Source organism: Aythya ferina, assembly GCF_964211825.1.
Source record: "Aythya ferina genome assembly, chromosome: 2".
Taxonomy (NCBI): domain Eukaryota; kingdom Metazoa; phylum Chordata; class Aves; order Anseriformes; family Anatidae; genus Aythya; species Aythya ferina.
This window is the reverse complement of record NC_140297.1, coordinates 75,472,975-75,494,612: the sequence shown is the minus strand read 5'-3', so window position 1 is coordinate 75,494,612 and position 21,638 is coordinate 75,472,975. Positions and strand designations below refer to the sequence as shown.

At 39.7% G+C, this 21,638-nt stretch overlaps 1 protein-coding gene and 1 long non-coding RNA gene across 6 annotated transcripts in view; one reads left to right on the top strand and one right to left on the bottom strand.

Annotated features, from left to right (window-relative positions):
* Window positions 1–21,638, top strand: part of CDH12 (cadherin 12) — a 588,550-nt gene that overhangs the window by 362,332 nt on the left and 204,580 nt on the right. For 2 of the 5 annotated variants that reach the window (XM_084508731.1, XM_084508732.1), the window contains exon 4: window positions 8,121–8,162. The exons of the other annotated variants lie outside the window; for them this stretch is intronic. The gene's annotated coding sequence lies outside the window, so the exon portion shown is untranslated. The remainder of the gene's footprint in view (window positions 1–8,120; window positions 8,163–21,638) is intronic. 5 annotated transcript variants of the gene reach the window in all.
* LOC311431347 lies at window positions 5,605–19,750 on the bottom strand. Its single transcript, XR_014689368.1, has 4 exons — window positions 19,546–19,750; window positions 11,058–11,356; window positions 9,936–10,174; window positions 5,605–6,352 (listed from the first exon to the last, which is right to left on the bottom strand). It is a non-coding gene; the product is annotated as an uncharacterized lncRNA (long non-coding RNA).

The window sequence follows — 21,638 nt, the reverse complement described above, 5'->3', positions numbered from 1 at the left end:
CTGTGGTTCACCTAAAACTACCGAGGGAAAATAGTGTAGACAGAACGTTTAATTTGACTACTCGTGTAAATAAGATGGCATTTCTTTAAATCATTTGTTCCAAACTTGAAGGATTGTTGTCTCATCATTTTTTTTTTATATGGTCAAGTTATCATTTGCTTCCAAGACATTCTTTATGAAGACCACCTAGGTCACAATAGCAGTTGAAGTTTCAAAGTACACCTTGAAACTGCATACAGCATGTAAACACTTCTCTCAATTAAATACAGTATATCATGTCTCAAACATATTGTCAAGTGACTTCAGTGAGATTATTCCAGAGTATTATTAGTTTTCTTAAGACCTGATATTGGCAGTGTCTCTCTGATAAAATCACATCTGCATTTCCCTCTATGTCAGAGTGAGTGCTTATATTAAAAGAATTATATGTAAATTTCTTATATGTAAATAAAAGAAATTATAAAAGGTCATATGCCTAGATAGTAAGATGTTGTGTATATCTCATCACTAAAAATAATTCACACTGAGGTCAACAACACATTTGCTTTGCCAATTCCTCAACTGAGTTTTATCAACTGTACTGACTTCAGAGCAGCTGTTCATTTTTACATTATACTGGGAAAAAAATAATATTGGATCTTGATCCAACGGAACATCTTTTGTATTAATTTTAGTGTTACTGGATCAAGATTCTGTTTTTCAACAGGGAAAGAAAATAGAACCAAGTCTTTAAAACACAGGAGAAAAATTACGTACAACTATGGATTCCTGGTGTAATGGTATCTGGATTCTATGTGCGTTCTTTATGACAATTATTTGTCTTCCTGTATTGCTCTGTAGCTGAATTTTTCCAATAATAACCTTGAGTCATCAGCACACCGGTGCAGAAAGCATAGTGTATTAAAGACAACATGAAGCTTTTTATGTAAAATATCAATTTCCAGGGAAAAATAAAATGATGCTAACCATGGCAGAGCACTATGTTCCTTTGTTAATCATTGTAGATTCATTTATGTCAATTAACTTGCAGTTCTACGGCATGTGATCACTAAGAGAACTGTTTATACAGTGTCCTGTACTAAACTCTAGTAGTGATTCTTATGATAGTAGTAATTCTTATGTACATTCATAGAATCACAGAATCATCTAGCTTCGAAGAGACCTCCAAGATTACCGAGTCTAACATCTGACCTAACACTAACGAGTCTTCCACTAAACCATATCACTAAGCTCTACATCTAAATGTCTTTTACACACCTCCAGGGATGGGGACTCAACCACTTCCCTGGGCAGCCCATTCCAATGCCTAATTCTCAGCAACTTTTGCCCATTCCCCCTCATCCTGTCACCAGGCACATGGGAGAACAGACCAACCCCCACCTCGCTACAACCTCCTTTAAGGTACCTGTAGAGTGTGATAAGGTCAATAAGGTCACCCCTCAGCCTCCTCTTTTCCAGACTGAAAAATCCCTGTTCCCTCAGCTTCTCCTCATAAGACTTGTTCTCCAGACCCCTCACCAGCTTTGTCGCCCTTCAGTGGACTCGCTCAAGCACCTCGATGTCCTTCTTGTAGCGAGGGGCCCAAAACTGAACACAGTACTCGAGGTGCAGCCTCACCAGAGCTGAGTACAGGGGGACAATCACTCCGCTAGCCCTGCTGGCCACACTGCTTCTTATACAAGCCAGGATTCTGTAGGCCTTCTTGGCCACCTGAGCACACTGCTGGCTCATATTCAGCTAACTATCAGCCAATAATCCCAAGTCCTTCTCTGCCTGGCAGCTCTCCAACCACTCATCTCCCAGCCTGTAGCTCTGCTTGAGGTTGTTGTGCCCCAGGTGCAGGACCCAGCACTTGGCCTTGTTAAATTTCATTCGGTTGGCCTCAGCCCACTGGTCCAGCCTATCCAGATCCTCCTGCAGAGCCTTCCTACCCTTGAGCAGATCAAGACATGCACCTCACTTGCTGTCTTCTGCAAACTTACTGAGGGTGCATTCGATCCCCACATCCAGAGCCTCGATAAAGATATTAAAGAGAACTGGCCCCGATACTGAGCCCTGGGGGACTCCACTAGTGACCGTCCTCCAACTGGATTTGACTCCATTCACCACGACTCTTTGGGCCTGACTACCCAGCCAGTTTCTAACACAATGAAGCGTACGCCAGTCCAAGCCATGAGTAGCCAGTTTCTCAAGGAGAATGCTGTGGGAAACGGTGCCAAAAGCCTTACTGGAGTCAAGGTAGACCACATCCACAGTCTTTCCCTCATCCACCAAGCAGGTCACTTTGTCATAGAAGGAGATCAGGTTTGTCAAGCAGGACCTGCTTTTCATAAGCCCATGCTGATTGGGCCTAGATGGGTGGCATGTTTGCTAGCCACCAGTCAATTGGGACTTCCCCTGATAGCCAGGACTGACTGCTGATAAATGATGGAAAGTGGCTTGGCCAGTTTTTCTGCCAGTTCGCTCAGCACCCTTGGGTGGATCCCATCCGGCCCCATTGACTTGTGTACATGTAAGTGCTGTAGCAGGTCACCAACCATTTCCTCGTGGATTCTAAGGGCCCATCTCGCTCCCCATCCCCTTCCACCAGTTTAGGGTACAGGGTATCTAGAGAACAACTGGTCTTGCCACTAAAGACTGAGGCAAAGAAGGCATCAAGCACCTCAGCCTTTTCCTCATCTCTCTTCACTAAGTTTCTCCCCACATCCAGTAAAGGATGGAGATTCTCCTTAGTCCTCCTTTTCATGTTAAGTATTTATAAAAACATTTTCCATTATCTTTAACAGCAGTAGCCAGATTGAGCTCCAGATGAGCTTTGGACTTTCTACTTTTGTCCTTACACATCCTTACAACATCCTTATAATCTTTCTGAGTGGCCTGCCCTCTTTTCCAAAGATCATAAACCCTCTTTTTTTCTAAGCTCTAGCCACAACTCTCTGTTCAGCCAGGCTGAACAGAGAGTTCTTCCATCTTCTTCCATGATGGCTCATCTTTGGGCACATGAGGACAGACCGCTCCTGCGCCATTAAGATTTCCTTCTTGAAGAGCGCCCAGCGTTCCTGAACTCCTTTGCCCTTCAGAACTGCCTCCAAGGAGACTCTGCCACCCAGTGTCCTGAACAACTCAAAGTCTGCCCTCTCGAAGTCTAAGACAGCAGTTTTACCTGCCCCCCTCCTGACTTCACCAAGAATAGAGAACTCTTATCATTTCATTGTTATTCTGCCCAAGACAGTTCCCAACCACCACATCTCCCACCATTCCTTCTCTGTTTTTGAATAGATGGTCCAGCAGGGCACCTTCCCTGGTAGGCTCACTAACCAGCTGCGTCAGGAAGCTGTCTTCCACGCTCTCCAGAAACCTCCTAGTCTGCTTCCTTTGAGCTGTATTGCATTTCCAGGATATGTCTGGGAAGTTGAAGTCCCCCACAAGGACAAGAGCTGACTATTTCACAACTTTTGCCAGCTGCCTGTAGAACTCCTCATCTGTCTCCTCATCCTGGTTTGGCGGTCTGTAACAGACCCCCACCAGGATGCTTGCCTTTTTGACCTTCCCACTGATCCTAACCCATAGGGATTCAACCTTACCATTCCCAGACTCAGTCTCGAGTTCCACAACATCAAAACACTCTCTAATATAGAGAGCCACACCGCCCTTCTGTGCTGTCTGTCCCTTCTGAAGAGCCTATAGCCAGTCATTGCAGCACTCCAGTCATGGGAATGGTCCCACCATGTTTCAGTGATGGCAACCAAGTCATCGCCTGCCTGCTGCAAGATGGCTTCCAGCTCCTCCTGTTTGTTACCCATGCTGTGTGCATTAGTGTAGATGCACTTCAGCAGGGCCATTGCCTGCTCCCTCAGCCCTTGCATTGGCACACCTCTAATGAGCCTTATTCCCTCCCTGTTCCCCTTCCTACCTAGTTTAAAGCCCTCTTAGTGAGCCACACCAGCTTCTGCAGTAGTGTCTGTTTTCCCCTTGTATTCAAATACAGAATGTGAACATAAAACAGATCAGGGGTCATGAAGTGATTTGTCCAGTAGGCTATGAAGGCAATACAGACCAGTCACCCTGCTAAACCCCAGCAAAAATTCTTTTTGGAAATTTGTTTTGGTGTGTTGAATTTTTTCTCCAGTTTTCTGTCTGGACAGGAACAAATCAGACATGAGATGGCATCAATTAAGTTTCAAAGAAGAGGAAAATAACAGTGCTTATTTTCTCTAATACATATTATACTTCAGAAGACATGAGGAAACAGGCACTATTCTTGCCTGTTAAAAAGTCAAGAACAGTTGTTCTGAATACTAAATGAAGGACACTGATGGTTCTTTTTATACCCCTGCAACTTTCTATACATGAAGTCAAGACCATCTCTCCTACCGACTTCCTATACCTGCAGGAACTTTAATAACTTGGTTTGATTTCGTTATGTGAAGTTATTGCACAAAACCTTCTTCTTACCTTTTTTTCAAGGAGTCTTATCATAAAAGTAGCATACCAGACACAAATCTGTTTATCCCACACTTTTTTAAAACCTTCATTTTTATTATTTAATTTAAAGAAATAACTTGCTGATATTGTAATCAAATGTTTTCTATATATACATTTATTTATTTATTTATTAAATATCTGGACATAACTTCCTCTCAGTAGTTACTAATAAAACTCCTCATTATTCATAGTGTCTCTTTAGTTTCTAGCTTCTCCTTCTTGATTTGAGTAACTTTCACTTCAAAATAAATTAGAATATTCTTAGAGTATTCCTATTGCAGTTGCTAACTTGTCCCATATTCATAAGAATTCTGTTTGAATTATAAACTGAACATGAGAACTCTACTACCAGCTGGATTCTGTGCTGTGTGTTTAGGACTAATTCAAGTCCCAGTGATGTGAACAGAGTTTTCTTATCGACTTCCCTGTGAGATGGATTAAGCCCTTAGGCAGTCCTTCCAACTCGGGTTTTCTAATAACTAATGCAGCAAGTGGGAAGAACTAAAGCATATCTCAGTTATTAACTGCTTTAACAATACAGTGTGGGAGTAAATGCAAATGTACATTGAAGAGGGAGAATATAGTAATTATAGCTCATGGCTCCCCTCTTCATAATAAAAAATAAACAAATTCTGTATGAATGAAACCAGAAAATAGTCTAGCATTATTCCTCCATTAATTTTATATGAAATTCTGTAAATGAATTAAGCAATCATCAGAATAATTAATTAAACTGAAGTAATTAAGTTACAAATCCATACTGACTTATGTCCATACTCCTTTATGCTACACACCCTTAAGTCTCTATCTTTTTTTTTTTTTTTTTTCCTCCATTTTAGACATGCTAAACTTGAAATTCCATAATGTTCCCTTATTTTGATGCAACAGAAGCTCTCTCTCATCCTGGTATTTCTTGTCAGTGATAATTTTCTTTGTTCTGACTACACTGAGAAAGAAAGAGATGACTAAGGTTCTTAATAAAATGACTGTGTATGTCATTTCTATGCATACTGGACAAACTCGGTCTTGCAAATAGCCAGAAAATGATTCCCAATTAACCACAAGAGCAGAATTCTGTGAGATGTACATAGTTGAAAATAAAAACAATGGGAAATGTAAGGTAATATGCTGGTTTTTATGTTACTAGCATTAAGTTGATGTGAATTGCCTTAGCATATTCTAACTTTCAAAATTCAAGTCAAACATTGTCATCACCTTGGATTTTATATTCCTTCCTTAAGGAATATAAAATAAAAGACTGTATGAAACAACTGTTTCAGTTGCTGCCTGTTTCAGACAATATCAATGGAGCTGAAGCGCTCTTTGTATACCTTGGAGAGCTGTATTTTAAGTACAGTATGACGATATTTTCAGGGGAAGCCTGAATCTCTTAATCTGATAATAAAAATCACTACTTACATTGTAATAACATTTGCAATACCACTACCAAAAAAGAGAATACCAAAAGCTGAAGCTTATCCTATGAAAGTGGTGACAGTTAAGTTCAGAGTTAGAAAGACAAGCAGAAAAGTTCTATGAAATCACCCTCAATGCCTCTTCGACGTTATTCAAGTCATATTCTGTATTCCCATATCTTCCATCTTAAAGGAATACAGAAAGAATACCAAAATACATTCTTTTTATTTTATTCACCAGCTAAGCTTTATGCTAAGCCAGCTTAATGGCTTACGCTTCATCAGCTTCCCACATGATCTCAATGGAGCATGAGGAAGATCAGACCCACATCAAAAAATTCGTTCAGAGAATTGTAGGATTTCATAAGCAAAAGATAAGAGACTGAATTAGGACTTTCTCCTTCTGAAGTTAAAATCATTCCAGTTGCCCATGTAGTTTTGGAATACTTCACCTAAAAAAGAGAAAGAAAAAAATAAGTTTTCCCTATGTGAGAAAAGCCGTATCATTGCTTCCAGCTGCCTTTTGGACTGAGAATTCAGGACCTATCAGTATTTCCAGAGTGTAACAGGGAGTCTTTGTTAGAGGTGTCACAAAATGGGAAAGGCTAGATACTTAAGAGAAATGTCAAGAGAGGAAGTACTTCTGTGAGAAGTATGGACTGCACTGCTTCCTTTCTCTGAAGATAATGTTGAACATTTGGAGTCCAAGCAGGGTCTCTGAAACCAACCCTGAATAGAGGACACATTTTCAGGCTAGCTAACCAAATGTCTCAGAGTTTCCTGTTTGATTTTTCTGATTTTTGAATTTGGATTTAGTTTTATTATTGTTGTTTTTGTCTAAATCAGAGACCTAGCAAAGTAGTAATAAATCAACACAGCTAACTGATAAAAAGATTGCTGCTACTATAATTAGTTTTGCACATATTTGAATATCTACAGATTGCCTGGAGATTGTCAAATCTATAATAGGATTCAAAAATTGTGATTTGTCCAAGCTATTGTGTCCAAACACGAACTTATGTCAAGGGACAAAATGCAGTCAGGTAGATAAATATTGATTGAAGTTATTCTATCATTTAAAAAACATTTTCAACGACGACAAGAAAACAACAACAAAAAACAATTATTTGATTTCTGGTTACCAGAAATGTTTCCTCTTGAGTTTCATCTTGTATTTCATTTGCATTTCAGGCTTTAAAAGACATTGAACTATTATGGTGAAAGCCATAGATGATAGAGTTTAAAACTTGCTCTAGTCATTTTTTTTCAGTAGATTTGAGATTCCTAAATTTTTTAATTTTTTTTTTCAAAACTCTGCTGAAAATAGGTAGAAGAACTCCTATCATCATGCATCTTCTAGGCCACAGGAACTAAAGCCACTGGAAATAACATAACTCTAGAAATTAATTCTATGCATTCATGCACAATTAAATAAGAGACATGGAAAGCAGTTACCTGGAAAGCAGCAGGTTCTGTCAGAGGTATGAAAGCTATAGTTAGCATTTAAGTTACAGTTCACCACCTATCCTTATTATATTCTGATGGAAGATTCTGAAAATTTTCAGTTAGTATCAACAGAACTTTGTATTTGTGTGGGGTGCTTGTGTGTGTGAAACTATGCTTGAATAGCAAATGCAATTCAGAAGAGCTAGTGGTATATAGTTTTGAAAGTAGTAATACGTGAGAATTGAGAACTTGTAGATCCCACAGACATGAAACTGTGTTCATATGCAAATTTAGAAAGTTGCTAGCATCAGAAATAACTTTATTTCCATATTTTATTCATAATTGACTTAAATAAAATTGGTTCTGATTCCTTCATATAAAAATTAAAGTTTTCTGTTATCATGATTCATAGCTATATAATTGTTCATAAACTAATATTTATGCTGTTGTATGTATGGCATGAGAATGTTAAGTAATTCACAGGTGAAGAAATACAAGAAGAGTTGTAATACTCAAAGCTTCTTATCTAAAAAAGTTTCCAAACCTATTTAAGCATGTGACTAATGGTATTGAGTACAGTAAGACTACTGACATGCTTAATTGAAAGACACACAAATTGATTTGCTTGTAAGAAGTCACAGGCAGGCATGGAACTGGCTAGTTTTTCAGTTCACCATTCTGAATTGGAGCAGTTCTCAAAAAAAAACAGGTTCTCTGTTGAAAGAGAAAGAAAGGGTTTTAACAGATTTCCTTTTCTGTCTTGTGCCATCACAGCATGAATCCAGTGGGTGGTGAACAGCTGCACCTTTATCTGAAGTAAGTTTACAATTGTGAGCACTAAATACTTCTTTTCATCAGTGTGTTGTGTGTTTTTTTTTTTTTCCTTTGGTGTTTTAGTCTTTTTCTTCACAAAATTATTAATAAAATTAACCCATGTGAAATATTTGTAAAATTCAAGACAAAAATGGTCAAATCCATAAAATTAATTTTGATATCTTACAATACTTGCTGTAGAAAGGAGAAGCTTGAAAAGGCAATGAATATGCAGAACATCAACACAAATTTTGGCTAAGAATTTAGACAGTTATTTTTTATCAATCTAATTGAATTTAATTCAATTTGCTTAAGACCATTGTAAATACATTTATGGAATTGTATTTCTAGACTGTGTGAGCTGCTATGATTTTCACTATATGTGCATTCATATTTTTTCACTTTTGTTTTGGGATATTAGCTAATCAGTAAGAGGTTTCTGGAGAGCATGGAGAAAAATCCTGGTGCTCTTATAGTTCTCTGCCAGTTGACGGCAGTTCTGCAGCAAAGTTCTTCCTAGGCCCTCATTCCCTCCTTTAAACTTCACAAAACTGATTTTATAGAAGTGCTTCCAGCTTCTGGAAAGTTAAGTCCTTAATTTTAGCTTACAAATACATATAAAATTTAACTTAGTTTACAAATACATACCAAATTTTCAAATGCTGATGGTTAGATGGAAGGAAGGAAGGAAGGAAGGAAGGAAGGAAGGAAGGAAGGAAGGAAGGAAGGAAGGAAGGAAGGAAGGAAGGAAGGAAGGAAGGAAGGAAGGAAGGAAGGAAGGAAGGAAGGAAGGAAGGAAGGAAGGAAGGAAGGAAACATTGGCTGTGTGTGACATATTTCCTTTGCATCAAATATGAGATCTGTTCAATCAATTCTTTCCATGAGTGAGAATATTTAATTGATCTACCTAAGCCTGGTGATTAAGGCATTTATAGTAATTGATGGGAAAGGAGTAAGACTCTTCTCAGAACTTACAAAAATATAATCACTAGTTTTGCCCTGTTTGTGATATCTCTGTGGAGAGGCGGCAATGCTTATAATTTTTTTTTGGTGTTTCTGCTCAATGGATTGCTTATGAATTATAAGATACATCTATACACTTTGATTGTAAGCAAAATAACTTTCTAAAACCTTTTGAGCTTTTTTTTTTTTTTTTAACTTACTTTCTTCCTTTCTTCCTTTCTTCCTTTCTTCCTTTCTTCCTTTCTTATTTTCATTGGGGAACTGTACTACCTTTATTATCTTAATAAGTTCTTTGCAATTATGGTTAAACTAAGAGACAGATCAATGGGCCCAGCCCTAAATAATTTAGAGTAGTGTGAATAAAACGGATGAAAACTAAGCTTTAAGTAAAATTCCATGGATTATTAACCCTGTATATTTTTGTAAAAATACATTTTTAAAATTTCACACAAAAGTGAATGCACTCTGTACAGGTTCTTAAAGATTTACAAAAAAATAATGTACTAATCAGCTGAAGACCTTTTTAACTTTCCAAAGGTATAAAAATGAAAAATACTTTGTTTGAAGCAACAGAGCACAACTGAAACCAAGTTTTTCAGAAAAGGACATTTTTTATTTTTTTTTTAAAGGTGTGTATATAAGAAAACGTACCCTTCTTTAAAACTCATGTGGTAACTCATTTATAAACTTATTTATAACATGCTTTTTGCCACATGCTCATGATTCCTTTCTTAAATTCTCCTAAGCCTGCAACTTAAGTTTCAAATCTTCAAGTACAGGGAATTTTATACATGCAAAGCACAGTGTACTTACCCATGTGCTTACTACATTTTGCACTCTTCCCCTTTCCTGCTGAAATACTGTGAGTGCTGCAACATAGTGCGGTGGAATAATCCATCTTTCCAGGTGGATTGCTCACTTTTCTGTCACTTGATGTGCTAAAAATACCACCTCTTGAAACTGAAGCATTGTGTGGCTCTGTCAGTTACTGGGTTGTTCCTGCTGGCCTTGTACAGCATTCAGTAGCAAAAGCTCTTAGTTCCTTGTGGGAGCTGGAAAGAAAAACCCTAACACAAAGATATTTTCAGAATTTTTTTAACTTCTTATACACTTTTAAGTCATCTGTGTACTTTTCAGACTGGCTAATTGTGGGATGTGATACTCTGTCCTTTAGTTAAGGTGATCTGCGCAAGTTAGTCTTGGCTTCAACCAGAACCTCAGAAAGCACAAGTGAATACTTAAAAAACTATTTTTAAAATTACAAATGACATTTGTCAAAGAGCTCATCTGAACATCCAGTAATGTGAAATGTTGAAGAAAAAGGCCTAATCATGTCTGCAGATCATCATCTACAAAATGGGTCTAAACTGCTGGTCTCTTTCATGGATACATTTTTACAGGTGCAAATTATTGTCCTTTACCCACAGAAATATGCTTTCAATTTGTGATCATGTGAATATCACTTCCAAAAATATTTCTGTATCTGTCTTTCTGCACATTCTTTTTATGTACAGAAACCGGGTATGCCTTCATAGTTACGCATCCCCCCAAAAAGTCTGATCTCTATTGAACAGGATCGATGGAAATGAGTTAGAAAAAGTAATTACCAGTAAAAAAATGAATGAGTGGTAAGATAGTGCATCTGACATGAAAAATTGAGGTGTTTTTGTTTGTTTGTTTGTTTTTGTTTTTTTTTTTAGATTGAAGCTGATTTTCAAACAGAGGTCAGAGTATTGTAAGATTCTCCCTGAGCACGTCTTTGATCTCACCTTGCGTGGTGTGTTTTGGTGTTATTTGTGTAATGCATTTAAATATTTTTTTCTTGATGCCTGTTCTGTTTGAATAAACATGTTTACTGAGTTTAGTATAAGGTTGCTGTGAGGTTAGGAGGTAATGCAAATTTTGAAGCTTCACTAGAAATAGAAGTTTACTGACCTGTGTTTAATAGACAAGAGCAATGTCTTTTATTACAACAAAACCCAGTTATGGCTGTAGGTCTTCTTATTTTTTTATTTTTTAATGATAGGGATTCAATGTGAAATCATGCTTCTGGCATTTAACACTCACTTTCTGCCCTGGTTTGCTTTTGCAAGGTCATTCAATGTCACTTTGGTTCCTCTTCTTCATGTCAGGGAATGACACGTCTTCTTCATGTCAAGAATCCTGAGAATAATATTCTTGACTAATATTTTGACGTTCTTCTGTTTCAAAATTCTTAGCCTACACAGGAGCTCCTGGAATGTAAAATGAAAACCTCTAACATGTTGTTCACCAGCCACACAAGCATGTTACAAAATTATGCATTAGCTCACACTGATTAAAATTGGTCTCATCTAAACAAATTAAGGGGTCTGATCTCTCATCCATATGCATGGGTAATTCTCATTAATGCTAATAAAGGGTATGTACATACATGGATGGGAGAACAGACCTCTAAAGCTAAATGCTCAGGTTCAGTTTGGTTTGTTTTCTGCAATAGCAACAAAACATTGTGTTAAGTGTTCCAATAAATTAAAGAAAGTCCAAAGGGGAAAAAGGTCAATAATGTAGTTTTTCTTGTACCTTACAGTGGTAAATAGATAAAACAGTATATCCTCTTTCTTGTAAGCTGGGAGGCATGTAGTATTTTTTGGCTGCTCTTGGCTTTTTACTGTATCTATGTACAAATTCAGATTTATAAGCCTGTGTTTTGAGGCATAAGAAGGCATTTGAGAAGTAAGGAAAACACCAAAAACAGGCAGAAGAATTCAAGAAGGCTGGGTACTCCTCAAGAAGGAAATCTTAATGGCGCAGGAGCGGTCTGTCCTCACGTGCCCAAAGATGAGCCATCATGGAAGAAGATCAGTCTGGCTGAACAGAGAGTTGTGGCTAGAGCTTAGAAAAAAAGAGGGTTTATGATCTTTGGAAAAGAGGGCAGGCCACTCAGAAAGATTATAAGGATGTTGTAAGGATGTGTAAGGACAAAAGTAGAAAGGCCAAAGCTCATCTGGAGCTCAATCTGGCTACTGCTGTTAAAGATAATGGAAAATGTTTTTATAAATACTTAACACGAAAAGAAGGACTAAGGAGAATCTCCATCCTTTACTGATGTGGTGGTTCCACTCAAGTGGGCAGCCAAGCTCCACCACAACCGCTCTCTCACTCCCCCTCCTCAAAGAGGAATGGGGAGAAAATACGATGAAAAGGGCTCAAAGGTTGAGATAAGGATAAGGAGATCACGCAGTAATTATTGCGACGGGCAAAACAGACTCGGCATAGGGAGACAGTAAGATTTATTGCTTATTACTAACAAGCTAGAGAAGTGAGAAACCAAAAGCACCTTCCCCCCCCATCCACCCTCTTCCACCTCCTCCCCCCGAGCGGCGCAGGGGATTATGGTCAGTCTATAGTACTTCTTCTCTGCCGCTCCTTCTCAGTCACTCATCCCCTGTGCTGTGAGGTCCATCCCATGTGATGCAGTCCTTGATGAACTGATCCGGCATGGGCTTTCCACAGGCAGCAGCTCTTGCAGAGCTGCTCCAGATATGGGTCCGTACCACGGGGTCCATCCCTCAGGAGAAAACTGCTCCAACCTGGCTCCCCCATGGGCAGCAGCTCCTGCCAGGTCACCTGCTCCTGTGTGGTCTCCTCTCCACAGGCTACAGGTCCGGCCCGGAATCTGCTCTGGCAGGGGTCTTCCACAGGCGGCAGCCTCCGTTGGCGCAGGGCCACCTGCTTCACCATGGTTTCCTCCATGGGCTGCAGCGTGGAGCCCTGCTCCACCGTGGTACTCCATGGGCTGCAGGGGGACATCCTGCTTCACCATGGTCCTCACCACAGGATGCAGGGGACTTCTGCTCCAGCGCCTGGAGCACCTCTCCCCCTCCTTCTTCACTGACCTTGGTACCTGCAAGGCTGTTCCTCACTCCTCTCAATCTCCCATCTGCTGTGTATGGCAGCATATTTTTTCCCATCTTAAATATGCTCTCACAGAGGCACAAAACAACATCTCTTATTGGCTTGGCTCTGGTCAGCAGTGGGGCCCTTACAAAACATGGGGCACTTTCTACATCCTGCCCACACCTATGGGCCCCTGCCACCAAAACCTTGCCACGTAAACCCACTACAACGGGATGCGAAGAGAAACTTAGTGATGAGAGATGAAGAAAAGGCTGAGGTGCTTGATGCCTTCTTTGCCTCAGTCTTTAGTGGCAAGACCAGTTGTTCTCTGGATACCCAGTACCCTAAGCTAGTGGAAGGGGATGGGGAGCAGGATGTAACCCTCACAATCCACGGGGAAATGGTTGGCGACCTGCTACGGCACTTGGATGCACGCAAGCTGATGGGGCCAGATGGGATCCACCCAAGGGTGCTGAGCGAACTGGCAGAAAAACTGGCCAAGCCACTTTCCATCATTTATCAGCAGTCAGTCCTGGCTATCAGGGGAAGTCCCAATTGACTGGTGGCTAGCAAACATGCCACCCATCTAGGCCCAGTCAGCATGGGCTTATGAAAGGCAGGTCCTGCTTGACAAACCTGATCTCCTTCTATGACAAAGTGACCTGCTTGGTGGATGAGGGAAAGACTGTGGATGTGGTCTACCTTGACTCCAGTAAGGCTTTTGGCACCGTTTCCCACAGCATTCTCCTTGAGAAACTGGCTGCTCTTGTCTCGGACTGGCATACGCTTCGTTGGGTTAGAAACTGGCTGGGTAGTCAGGCCCAAAGAGTCGTGGTGAATGGAGCCAAATCCAGTTGGAGGATGGTCACTAGTGGAGTCCCCCAGGGCTCAGTATCGGGGCCAGTTCTCTTTAATATCTTTATCGATGCTCTGGATGAGGGGATCGAATGCACCCTCAGTAAGTTTGCAGACGACACCAAGTGAGGTGCATGTCTTGATCTGCTCAAGGGTAGGAAGGCTCTGCAGGAGGATCTGGATAGGCTGGACCAGTGGGCTGAGGCCAACCGTATGAAATTTAACAAGGCCAAGTGCTGGGTGCTGCACCTGGGGCACAACAACCCCAAGCAGAGCTACAGGCTGGGAGATGAGTGGTTGGAGAGCTGCCAGGCAGAGAAGGACCTGGGATTATTGGCTGATAGTTAGCTGAATATGAGCCAGCAGTGTGCTCAGGTGGCCAAGAAGGCCTACAGCATCCTGGCTTGTATAAGAAGCAGTGTGGCCAGCAGGGCTAGGGGAGTGATTGTCCCCCTGTACTCAGCTCTGGTGAGGCTGCACCTCGAGTACTGTGTTCAGTTTTGGGCCCCTCGCTACAAGAAGGGCATCAAGGTGCTCGAGTGAGTCCAGAGAAGGGCGACAAAACTGGTGAGGGGTCTGGAGAACAAGTCTTATGAGGAGCAGCTGAGGGAACGGGGCTTGTTCAGACTGGAGAAGAGAAGGCTCAGGGGTGACCTTGTTGCTCTCTACAGGTACCTTAAAGGAGGCTGTAGCGAGGTGGGGGTTGGTCTGTTCTCCCATGTGCCTGGTGACAGGATGAGGGCGACTGGGCTAAAGTTGTGCCAGGGGAGCCTTAGGTTGGATATTAGGAAGAACTTCTTTACCGAGAGGGTTGTTAGGCATTGGAACGGGCTGCCCAGGGAAGTGGTGGAGTCACCATCCCTGGAGGTCTTTAAAAGACATTTAGATGTAGAGCTTAGTGATATGGTTTAGTGGAAGACTTGTTAGTGTTAGGTCAGAGGTTGGACTAGGTGATCTTCGAGGTCTCTTCCAACCTCGATGATTCTGTGATTCTGTAATTTTGTGAAGTTTCACCCTCCTGGAACATTGAAATATTGGTTTATACTGAATTGCTTAATGTCATGTTCATAATTTTGCGAAGTATAAATACCCATTTACTGTATCTGAGCATGTGCTTCTGCTACAGTATATCAGCTGTACTGTCATCAAAAGAACTCCTGTGATTTAGTCATTTGATATTCAGTTAAGTGTTCTCAGAACACAGTCTGTCAAAACATTTTAAATATTTGTATAATACTGTAAAAATAGTGTCGTGCATATGTTATCCGACAGTAGGAGCTTAATTAGCATTCCTAACAGCCTGAGGTACACTGGGATAGGGAAGGAGGTGCACACTACAAAGGCTGGTGCCTCGAGTGAGTTTGTTCTCCAGGTCTGGGATCTTTACAAAGAGGACCACTGGGAGAGACTGGTCTGGACTGTCTGAATTGTAGAAGCTGATAAGTAAGGATTGATTCATGAGTAATGAAACACACCAGCAGCAGATATTTGGTGATGCTAGTACCTGAATGGCTGTGTTAGGTACTGTGGAAATCTTAGAAATCTTGGGATTTGTTCTGCGTTAGACACTCCTTGGTGGAAGGCTGCAAAAATTGACTACATGCCTCTCTGTTCTCTGTAGCATAAGGTCAAGAGACTCTAGGTAAGCTACTGACTGCCTAAGCCTAATATCCCAGAGGAAAACCAAACCATTATGGGGAATTAAAGAACTAGATATTTTAGGTTAGCTGTCATGGGTGAGGTTCTTGCAAGGACAGAACTAAACCACTCAGTGGCATATAATGTAAAATGCTATTAATGTGTTTATTAAGTAAAATAGGATCTTGGTGCATGGATGGACAACAATCCATGAACAACAATCCATGAGGGATTGTTGTTTCCACTGTTTTATTACTTTCCAACCTGGTTGGTGTAAGTCACCAATGGCTGCTTTGGTCACATCATGCAAGGCCAGTTTCTTTTACTTTCTCTATGGAAGGCATCCGGCTTTTATTACCTGTGTTGCTATTAATTTCTGATTTCTATTGCCCGTGTGTTAACTCACCACTAAGTTGTCAAGAATTTGTCTGCGCTTCTCTGCTTCTCTTCTGTGTCTACCTAATCATTAGAGCAGGGCAGAGAGCAGGGCACAATAGTGTAGACCAGAGCTTTGGGGTAAGCCCCTCCATTACAATTATCAGCATTTGGTTTGTTTTTATAGCACATAGCACAGTCCCATAATGAGTTCAGGCTGGGCAGGTATAGTCAAGTCTCATTTCCTTTAGTGGTGCCTTCAGGTAGGCTTTATTGTTTGGCAATTACCATACCCTGGAAACATAACTCTGAACTCAACAATGAGGGAATAAGGCCTTTCATGAGTCTCTGATTAGAAAATATGTATGATAAAGTGATACCTCTTCACTTCCCTGCTTCCTTTAACTTAGCCTAGCTTGTAAAATGAAAAGATATAATTTGTTATACAGCTTCACCAAGTCATCCAGACAATTTTTGAAAGGTTTGAGATCTTGAGTTCTTCAATAGAATTAAGCTTAAGAACAGTTATTTTGTTTGCCTTGTATTACTATACAAATGGAACAAACTCCAATGAATTAACAAAAGTAATAACATTGTGTTTGCATAAAAACAGAGCCTTTAAAACATAGTTTTGTTCTGTATCATACATTATGGTCACAGGAGGAGGTCACTGTCAACCTTGATCACTTAAAAAACATGAAGTTAACTCCTTTGTATAGTAACAAGTGAAGATTATGGACTTGAAGCATAGTCAGTAATTGCCTTGATAGTACATGAGCCAAAAAGGAATAGCAGTTACTTTTCTACAGCAGTTTAGAATGTTTTCTGCCAACAAAAGGACAAAAAATGAATTCATGTATGAAATAGCCTTAAATAAGGAAAGACTATTTTTTTGCTTATTGTCTGTGAAAGTACAAGCAGAACAGATGTGTGGCATAAACAGGTGCTTATTTATTAAAAAAATCAAGCCTGTTTAGTAAAGCATGACAAATGTTAACATGGTATAACACTATGAAAATTACACACAACAGTATATATTGACAAAAAAGTCCAATATAAAAATTCCTTTGCATTTGGGTAATTTTTTATTTAAACACACACCCAATAGAAAGTATTTTTCTTGCTAACTAAAATGAATAAAGAAACTTTTAGCCAGTTACTCTTAGAAGTGTATTAGAAGACAACTCCATATGCGCAAACATAAGAGAAGTGGAGCTCTTTAAATATTTCAGTGTTGTGGAAAGTGCTCAGATGAGCACCAATTAAAATTGCATTTTTTTGTAGTACGTATTCACTGCACGTGTCATAGTTGTGGGTCAGAGCACAGATCTTCAAAGCAGTTCAAGTTTACCAGGAGCTAGAATGAGACAGAGAACAAGAAGTGACAGGGTATTGTTGTATGTGTCTCAAGCTCAGCCAGTCACTGGGTTTTGAGGCAGAGGAAATAGACTGACAAAGTAATTAAAACATAAGAATTAAAAAGAAGAGGAATTATTTAAGACAAAGAAGACACTTGAGATGGTTCAATTTGCTTTGTGAGTAAATGATTGTCTGTGCTGCAGAACCCCCAGGCATGGGACGTGGCTCCTCCTGCCCTGGGGACATCTCAGGAGCATTTCTTCTGATTAAACGCATGTGCTGGGCTGATGGGGTGTCAGCATCTTCCTACACTTCCTACTTTAGGGATGGTTTTAGCTAGTTCCCAGTCTGTGATAATGTATTTCTGAAGGCTGCCAGCTTCTGCAGATTTCCATTTATGCTTATAGAAAGTCTATGTGTATGGTGGAGCTAGCTTTGCCTGTGAATTAGAAGGCAGATGAGAGTTAAAGCTAAGTTAAACTATAAAGACACATACGAGTCCTTTCTCTGCTACCTTGATTGGAAAAAAAAAATAAATAAAAAAAAATAAAAAAAAATAAAAAAAAATAAAAAAGAAAGAAAAAGAAAAAAGGAAAATAAATACTACTCTCCATGTTTTTGAAGGATAACGTTTTTTTTCTTTTCTATTATATAGTCTCTTTCTTGTATTCTAATTCTGTTCATGAACAATTGACTATGTATAACATAGAAACCTGTCTTCTATTAGGAATTTAAGTCAGGCAAAACTGTGAATGTGCTGTAGGTTCTGAAAAAATATGATTCACATCCAATTACTTATATAATTTATTGAAATGACATCCCTTAATCTTATATCTGAAAGAAATAAAAAAAACTATGCATGCTTCATTAATTGACCAAAAGAAATCAGTGACAAAAATTTGGCTTTTGCAATTTTCCTTTAATAAGGAGAAAACAAGGACAAACAAAAGGAGAATAAGAGAGGTTCATGTGGGAGATTGTAAATTGATTTTTTTGAGATAGAACAGGAGTGTTGCATTGTTGTTCAGTGCAGGCTCATCTAAGCATTTGTGCAGGTACAAGAAGAACATGCTGCTAACAAGATGAGTTGCAGAATTATAAACTTCATTTGTGGAATTATATCTTTTGGTTGCAATATTTTTGAAGATGTCATCTTCTTTTACTGTTAGTCTGCATTTTTCCTCAAACTAATATTTGGTCAGGTAAAGCAATATTTTTTCGTAGATACAGTTAAGGTTATAGGTGTTCATTAGCAGCTGAATTTCCTGCTACTTCATAAAGCTTTTAAAATGATATGGTTATTCTTCTTTGGACATTACTCCTTTTGCACTTTTTATTAAAAAGAAATACCACAAAAATAGCACTGAACAGGATAATTTAGCTTCTGATTGGCATATGGTGTAGGAGCCAAGGTATCTCTCTTTTCATCAGTCTAAAAGGGACTTCATTGTGAGAATGTCATTTTTAACACCCAGTTTTCTGAAAGAGATATAATTTGGACTGCCTACACTTAGATACTTAAACATTTACAAGTTACATAGTTGATCTTTTTATTCTTTAGTATCTCATACGAAAAAGGTGGACAAGACAACTTCTGTATACCGTACAAAGTTTGAAAGGAAATGTGAGGTCCTCAGATGAAGTTCAAAGCTATATTATGGTATGATGAACAAGAATTAAGGAAAGAGGTAACACAAAACCTTCACAATAATATTATGGGTCATTACTTAACTTGAAATTAGGTTTGTAATTGACTCTATGGTTCAGATGGCTAAATTCTTGCACTGATTTCACCTGCTTAGAAGGGTGATCAGTAAAAAGGAGCAATTGCTGCACGTCTGAAAATTTCTACCTACATAGGAATTTTCTTGAGTGTTTTCCCTTCTTTCAGAAAGATAGAGAGCAGAAAATGTGTTTTAGTTCCTACTAACTGTTGGATTGTTTTCATTCCTAAGAAAGTGCAATAACTTCTACTGTAGCTTTTTAATTTGTTGGGATTGTTCTGATATGATACATTTTCTGACTAATTTGAAGTACTGTGATGTCTGAAGGATATTTTTAACCATTCTTTATGGGCTAAGCAAAACTGTATGACAAGTCAGGAGTCCACCAGCAGTATGGTGAGTTGTGGTCTCACATATATCAGACAGGAATGGAGACCAAGCATTTGAAAAGTAGAGCAGGATGCTCAATTCCAGAATAGTATTGTGGTGGAACTGGTGGAAATCTAGTCATTTTGGTGAAGATAGATTTATTTATTTATTTATTTATTTATTTATTTATTTAGAAGGACTAGGAATGTTTGAAGCTCGCTCACAGTCTGGCTGCAGGCCTTATTTGAGGCTGACAGTAGGCATTTGCTTGAACTGATTTCATTGGACTTCCACCCCTGGGCTTGGAGTCAGCACAAGCCCTGTGTTGTCACCACACTGGCTCCAAAACCAGGCCTGTAGTCAGGGCACTGGAAACTTGGGGTCCTGTCTTCCTTGGAGGCCCTCTCTCCCCAGGCATGAGGCAGAATGGCCTTTCCTGTTCTGCTGGGGGCTTCACACTCTGGTGCTCCAGGAGGGGGCTCTCTCCTTCCCTCCTTTCTTTTGCTCCCTACTTGCTTTCTCCCTCTGGCACCCCCCCCCCCTCCTCCCCATTTCCCCCCCCCCCAATTTTTTTTTTATTTTTTTTTTACATGATCCCCAGGTCCTCACTCCTTTATATGTATACTGGGGCTTAATTTGCTTTACCTTTACTAGTTTTTGTATACCTAAGATACAGAAACCTTGTTTTCAGTGCTACAGAATTGAATATTTCCACATTAAACTTTTGTTTCTTTGCTTTAACTGCAGCTACCTTAGTGCCTAGGCAGAGAGATTTCAGAGTCTTCATAGATTTTAATATGTGAGCACCTATGTGCAGAGCATCGGATCTCTTGGCTGTGCATGTGATGGACTCATCTGTCTACTTGTTCATTTCTAAAGCCACCTTTTACAGGAACAGCAATAAACAAACAGAGATTTGGACAGGAAAGAGTGGTGAGAGAGAGCAGCCCTTCTGCCTGGCAGGATGTTCGCAAAGACAGGACTCTTGGCCAAAAAAATGCAGGGTGACTGGTGTCAGCCCTCCATCCTGCTCTCCAGGCCCGCTGTGCCCTGATCATCTGCAGCTGCTGCCACTATACAGGTCTTGGCTTGTCCCTAATGGGAACAAAGCTGTGGCAAGCCTGTGCTTTCAGAGCAGCACCCTGCTGCCCCACTGCGCCCCGCTACACCAGCCTGCTGCAACAGGTTGGTGCACATCCATGGGGCTGCTCACCTGCTTGAGGCTGCGCCTGGGACATGAGCACTTGGCTGAACCAGAGGTGTAGCACATTGATTGATACCTGTTTGTCATACCTGCATTCTTCAAAGCACTCTGTCACTTTCAGTTTATTAATTCATTATTGCAAGCCTGTACCAGTGATCCCTTGTAATTTATTTTTCAGTGAAGGAAGCATGTGTCTGAAGCACAGTAACAGTAAGAAGGGCCAGTTTGTTGTGACATAGATGCCATAGATCAAAGCTGAGGTTTCACTGCAAATCTAGGGGAAATTAAATTTTGAATGACTTATAGCTCTATTTTCAGCTCCAAATACTCCAGCAGGCTTTCAAGTACAGACAAAGCTTGGTACTGAGAGGAGGTAAATTATTTGAATGATACATTCTGTTACAGAAAAAATAAATGCTGGTTTGCTGAAACTTTGTAAAATAAGCACTGGTAATTAATTAGCTTTAGATAATATTGCTGGACTACTCCAATGTACACAGTATAATTCATCAAAAGAGTTAGATACTATGGAAATGCCAAGTTAAAAATAGTTATGAAGCATAATTATAGAAGCTTTGTTTGACAGTGATGTACGAAGCAAATCTGTTATAAAGGTGAAAAAACATAGAGCAGGAAAAAATAACAAAACTATCAAAATGTTTTTGTGCTTAACTTTTTCAGGGAGAGACTATTGTAACATTATATATTATTTGAAGGCGTGTAGGCAGTCTCATGAGTTTAAACCAATTTTTAGTGATGCTAAGGTGATAAATTTGAATTCTTAATACTGATTTCCACATTTCTCAATTGGTTAGTGCTGTCTGAATTGTTTTGTGTGTTGAGTCTTTTGCTGTGCATTAATGAAGTTTTATCTCTTTCTCAGAAAGTTCTTTCAGGATACATTGAAGAGTAAATGTTCCACCAGGGCAGCATTTTCTGATGAAAGAACTTCACTAGTTATGAGCACTTTTCTTATCAGTAATGACAACAGTGATACAGAAATATGTGTCAGGTACAGAGATCCATGGCTCGGGGAAGAATGAATGATGGTTGACTTTAGGTTTTAAGAGTAGCTAGAGAGTTATCTGTTGTTTTTATGAGTGAGCTGTATAT